Genomic DNA, 6,485 nt, shown 5'->3' on the forward strand with positions numbered 1-6,485 from the left:
ATTTATTTGGTGCAGATTTTCGTTCCTAAAGTAATTCAAATCAAGAAAACCCAAGAACTTCTGTGTCAAAGGCACATCTATTGCCTATTGTTTAGTAGGAAGCAGGCATAGGTGCATATTCGTTTATGCTTAGAGGGCTCTATCTACATCTTTGAAAAATTAGTCCCTACATGGGTTCAACAATTTTAAATGAGTTGCGACGTCTTACGCATGCTCTATTCGTTTTACAAGAAGTTATACACCTTCAATTTGCTTGCTCCAATTTCAAAGAAGAGACTGCAAAGTCAAGTTTCCTATGTGCTCTCTATTTCGTCAAACAAGTCTTTAATTCAAAAAAAATTAAAGGTTGGGTTACTCTATTAGTCTGTTATTAGTGATGTGATCAGCTCCCAAATGTGCATTTTATTACCCTTACATTACTGCATTACAGCCCTTTTTCATGTTACAGAGCAATTTAGGCCACTTATCATAAAAGTTGTGTCTTAGCACCAAAAGGATCCTTATTTACGCTTATTATGAAGACTCGAAGATGCTATGATACAAACGAAGGCTTTCTCTAAAACCTGGCTTGGTCTAGGAGAAAAAGGAAAAAGGAAAAACATAAAGCAAACTTGGTAAGGTGTCTTGATTGTAGAGGGAGAGGGCAAATTAGTCTTTTATAAAAGTAGGGGTATAAGAACTCAAAAGTAGGATGAGATAATACACCTAGACTTATTCTAGTGTTATGTAGGAGTAGTGTAGGATTTTAATTTTCAAGTCATTTACATTCAAGTTGTTTACTTTTTGTTCTTTTATTCAATCAAGTTATTTCTTTCTTTGTTCTTCATTTCAATTAAGTTATTTCTTTGCTTGTTCTTCTTTTCAATCAAGTTATTTCTTTCTTTCAAGTTGTGTTTCAATCTTTCAATCAACAAAGCCTTTTCTAATGTTCTTCTATATAACTAGAGTTAGCAAAACTAGTCCTAAATTCTAAGAAACCTACCTTCCTTCCTTCTAAACTCCCATTCTTCAAGCTCCAAACAATTTATGGTGAACGTCACTCAAAAACTTTGAAATACTTAACACTAGATCTATTTCAAATGGCGCCGCCATCATGGATTGGAGGAGCATGAACTTTGGTTGAGCATCTAAGGAGGGAAACATCACTCTCACCATTTCATTTCTTTTTTTTTTTTTTTTTTAAATTTTAGTTGATATTTTTCGTTATTTTTCAATACTGATATGTTTTATTCCAAATTCAGGTTCAACATTCAACCACTGGATAGGAGCTGAATTAAGCTGCTGCCGAAAGACGAACGACATTGGCCGGAACAGACTAGGCGACCGCCCACGCGTCTGCCCTAGTGGTGCCGCGCGACAGCCCAACCACCTCAACACAGTGGTGTCCAGGTTTTTCACAGTTCGAAGATTTTTGAATCGTAGTTGCAACTAAGAACTTGGATTTTGTAATATAGTAGTATAAATCAGTGGACTTTGTTGTAATAGATAGAGACAAAAAAAAAAAAAAAAAAGAGAGAAACGAAAAGAAAAATAAAAAAAAATAGTTTTGGTTGATTATGTAGATGAAAATGAGTTGAAACTTGGTTGAAGTTTTGAAATTTACCAAGAGTTAGAGTTTTCATTGCCTTGGGAAGTTCAAGTGTGCGAGGCGAGTCGTGAATCATATGCTCGCGCACTTTGGATCAACTTGGTAATCAACACTCTAATTACGATTGACTCTAGTTAATCTAGGTAATCTAGTTAAAATAGTTAATCTACTAGTATTAGTATTAGTCTTAGTGTTAATTTACTTTTATGTTTGGGCCCTTGAAGGCAAAGTTGTTTAATTATTAAAAACTCGGATTGTGGGCTTTTTAAGTGGACCTTTTTTGTAGCCTAAAACAGAGAACACTCGAACGGTTGGGCTTGATTCTCATATCACGTGCTAACCAACATCGCCTTCTCATCAAGCAGCGTGTAAGCATGGCTTGAGAGGTAAATTCTAAACCTTCTCGAAGCCCATGTAAGAGAATACCTTGTGTGTTCAAGCATACTTACGTGATTGTTTGAATTTTAATTTCCACACTACAATTTACATTCACGCATAAGGCTGAACCCAAGTCACATAACAACCATTGGTACAACTGATAAACGGTAATTTGTGTTTTGATTTACTTAAGTCCGTCGTCTACAGTCCGAAGTCCGAAGTCCACAGTCCAAAGTCCAAAGTTCGTTAGTCGTCCATTTAGTCAAGTTACTTTACTCACGTGGGTTTGGTAGGATAGGTCGAGTAAGGGATCGCCCATACATTAGGGCTCGACAAGGTTTACAACTGGATTTACAACTTTTGGTGAGTAGGTTTTTAGGTTATTTAGTTGGTTTAAGTAAATTAGGGGTAACGCAAGTAATGTAAATTAATAAGGGTGATTTCGACGTAAATAAACAAAGATAGAGAAACAGGGAAAGGGTTAATCGTACTTATGCAAGAATCAGTTTCAACAGTTTATACTACCACATCACTACAGCTCTAATCCGTCTCAAGTTCATAGACAAACCCAAGACGACATCGAGTATTGATCCCTAGCGAAATGCACGCATCTCTGAGCGCATCTCACTAGCGTAAGGAGTTGAACTGATATTTTATCTCTGGGGCGTTACTTATATTTTTACTAACAGATATATACGTTAGCTCTGGGGCGTTACTGTCACTTAAGCAAAAATTACTAACGGATATATCCGTTACTTAAATTAATTATAGTAACGGTTATATCCGTTACTATAAATATTTGTAACGAATAGTAAACTGTTGATTATCCTTTAAAATTGGTCATTTGTAACAGATACAAGTGTTACTAAAGTTTGGCTCGTTTCGGCCACTAACATTTTAAATATTTGGTTTGTCACAGAAATAACCATTAGTAATGGATGTGTGACATACGATTAGTCAACTTTAATGTAATGGATATATCCGTTACTAAAATTTAGTCCAGAATAAAAATAAATAAATTAAATTCCGGGGGCAAATCAAAAAAATTCCACCCTCCACATACCTCTACTATAACTCACTATTCCATCTCACATAGACATCACACATTCACACTCCACAACATCTCAAGCCAACAATTAAATAAGAAGAAACACCAACCAATTAAACTTTATATAAACAAAGCCACCAATCCAAATCTAAATTTACATAGAAACAAATTCTCCAATCCAAATCACAATTTACATAGAATCAAAAACCAAGTCTCAATAAGTTTTCCTACTTCCTTCCGTGATTCATTTCAACTATATACAAATAGACATATATTTACAAACATAACAAGAAAAGTCAAATTGCATAGTCTAGCCTTTCAACATTCTTCTGTATTATCTTCATGTTGAAAATGAGGAGCTCCACAATTGCAATAAAACAACCTGCATAAAGGATAGTTTTTGGCCTCAAAAAGCATTTGAGAAAGAATTCAAAAAAAATTGCAGCAAAGCAACAATCTTTCAATAAGCAATGCAACTTGGGTAAACGCAAAAACGAAAATATATTTAAGACTTACCAAAAGTTTTTTGTCCTTGACATCGAAGTAAAAAGACAATGAATAAGAAGAATTTCTAACGAACCCAAGAACCTTGCATGTCTTTAGTAAAATGAAATTTATCTAATAAGATTAATTACCAGCTGCATATTTAAAAAACCTAAAAGAAACCCAAGCTTGTCATTTGTTTTATAGCTAGTAAAAAGTTGGATCAAAATAGCCACTTGCCTACCCTTGAGCAATCATTCCGTAATTAATCCCGCAAATGATAAGATATTAAGTAGAGAACTTCCAAAATATCTCTATCAAATTATAACTTCCAACAAGAATGCATGTACACAACCATGGACTAAGTTACTCAAGCATCAATCAGAACCATGAATGAACCAAAGTTTTGTAAACAATTTATGGAAGACATAATTTCCAATCCTTCATATTAAAAAAGACGGAGTCAAAAGTACTTCTAAAATAGTAATGCATCTTACCTGTCCACAATTATCCGAAATTCAGTTATTATCCAGTAAGGAGTTCGAGTGAAGCCAATCAAATATTCTCTCACCTATGCATATGTACATGGTCTTGACATAATACTCTCAATACCAATAAAAGAATATTAACTTATCTTTATTTGAACTAGCAAAAATATAATTACGCAAGAAAAATAAACAATAAATTACGCGTGGCCTAGTGTTGTCCCTGGCAAATGGCATATGAGTGACTTGGATACGGCCTGGCGAGTGGCTTGTAGTGACCTGGTATAGCTTGGTGCTGGCCTGGAAAGTGGCATGGTTATTTTAACTCAATATATATATATATATATATCATTCAATTCCTTGGGTTTGATCTATAAATTACTAGCGCACCCTTGGGCTTAATCTGCTATATGAATAATCCACCAAGTATATACTCCTTGCCGCAATTAGCAAGTTTTTTTGTTAGCATAAAGATGAAAAGAGTTGTCCCTCTGTGTAATAAAATTAATAAGCACAAGACTTACACATTATATCAGGCTTTATATTCAAGCCCCTGTGACCAGAAGAGGGAATGGATCCCCTGTTCTGCACTACCGAACTTACTTGTGTTGGACTTCTTCCAGGAACATCTTCAAACACAATCTGTTCTGTCTCAACATCATTCGCTACTCTACCTTCCTCATTTACACCTCGCTTCAAGTACCTATAGAAGACAATACAGCAAGGAGAAAATACAAATTTTCAGTATATATGTCAATACAAGAAGTCAAGGAAACCACGGGTACTTTTAAATGGCAGTTATTTTTCCCCCTCCTCACGTGTGTGACAAAACACTTAAGACAGTAGGTTCACCAGCAGCATGAGATGTATTAACACAGGATTCAACCCAACCAGACACAGATCTAAGGATGTATTATCAGGAAAAAGTACATATTTTTGGCTATTAAGACCACCACGCAATTGAAGTGATTTAAAGATCACAAGTATGGAATTTGAACGTATTCAATCGTACACAAAGGATAACTGATAGGACTAGTTACATATACCAATATATCCTTCACAACAAAATAATCTCCAACCTGGTTCCAACATAGTGACATGAGCGCCTAGCAATTCTTGTCAATCTGAAGTCCTTCCCAGATATTGAAAGTTTGGCATGGAATCAAAACAATGTTCAGACCTATCAGTTACAAAATCCTTTCTACAAGAACAAAAGAAAGATGCCATAGAATTGTGTGTCCAATGACTCCTCGATTCAAGGCTCCTCCAATTAAGCACAATGCAACAGGAGGAATTTTTTATCTACCAGGAGAACAGATTTGACACAACAAACAATGTCTTGCCATTCAGGTTAGTAAACATTTTGAAGAGGGTCATTTCACTTGATGTTGGCATAAGAACACCATTTTGATCATGGCGTTATTCAATGATTTCATTATATTAGTTTATTCACTAAAGCAGCTTCTATCATTCTCTAAAAGTGTTTACCTATTTGCAAAAACCATATACCAACGCATATTCCATAGAGTGTTCTTGAGGTGATTGCGGATACCTCGTGTCAAGAACTCATTCCAGACGAACATTGTATCATAAAGGACTTGCCCTATCTCGCCATCAGACAAATTCTTTTGAAGACTACACATAGCATGGTATGAGTAGCTGAAAAAGAAGTCCTTTGTAAGATCCACTGTACACAGGAGCTTCTTGTATCTATGCCATCAATAAGAGAAAACGAAAAAAGCACAAATTACATGAAACACATGCCCACCAAGATCAAAATTAGATTATATAAATTATGAAGCAAATGGCTAACAAAATAAAAAACAACAAGAAAAAAGAAAATAGTGTAGCCCACAAATCTTGGTGATACTTTTGTTGTTCAAACATGTTATAAGGACATCATGATTGCCTTGACAGATGTATAGATACTGATAACTAATGCGGATGTGGTCAATACCTAACTTTTTTAATGTAATTTTCATAAAGATGATTATAAGAACTATACTGCGGTATCAACTTCTTATTGATTTGCCATTAAAAGGGCTTGTCTAAGAGTTCGCATGTGAAACTACAACAACATATGATAGACATGTGATTTGACATACCAACAATTCCGTAGCATGTAGTAACAAATTTAAGTCCCCCGGTAGACATGTTCCCTTCATGTATCCGCTTCAAGAGATCATAACATCCACCTTCCGAGTAAGTAGTAGAATCATCATGAATGTTTAGCTCGGTAGGATCTAGTCTATCAATCTTTAACACTCTCCATAACGTCCTACTCTTATCTCTTCCTACCATATAAAATTTCTATTTCAAAATGATAATATGAACTCAAGCAACAATTAAATTGACAGCTAAAAACACATCATAATTCAAGTCAACTTTTTCATACATCATAAAACAGTAATCATGTGAACAGACATAAAAATAAAGTATAATAATTAGATATTGGATCAAGAAAATTAATTACCGATCGAGTTTCGTAAAGTCTGAATTTCTG

General features: G+C 34.8%; 1 long non-coding RNA gene across 2 annotated transcripts; it reads right to left on the bottom strand.

Moving 5' to 3' along the window:
• Window positions 1-3,107: 3,107 nt before the first annotated feature.
• On the bottom strand, window positions 3,108-5,725 carry LOC147516517 (uncharacterized). 2 transcript variants are annotated; one of them, XR_015213693.1, is made up of 3 exons: window positions 5,535-5,725; window positions 4,586-4,685; window positions 3,108-3,396 (listed from the first exon to the last, which is right to left on the bottom strand). It is a non-coding gene; the product is annotated as an uncharacterized LOC147516517 (long non-coding RNA). The 2 variants fall into 2 exon arrangements; XR_015213694.1 differs by having other exon boundaries at window positions 5,062-5,725.
• Window positions 5,726-6,485: the final 760 nt, after the last annotated feature.

Source organism: Coptis chinensis, chromosome 2 (assembly GCF_015680905.1).
Source record: "Coptis chinensis isolate HL-2020 chromosome 2, ASM1568090v1, whole genome shotgun sequence".
In the NCBI taxonomy this organism is placed as follows: domain Eukaryota; kingdom Viridiplantae; phylum Streptophyta; class Magnoliopsida; order Ranunculales; family Ranunculaceae; genus Coptis; species Coptis chinensis.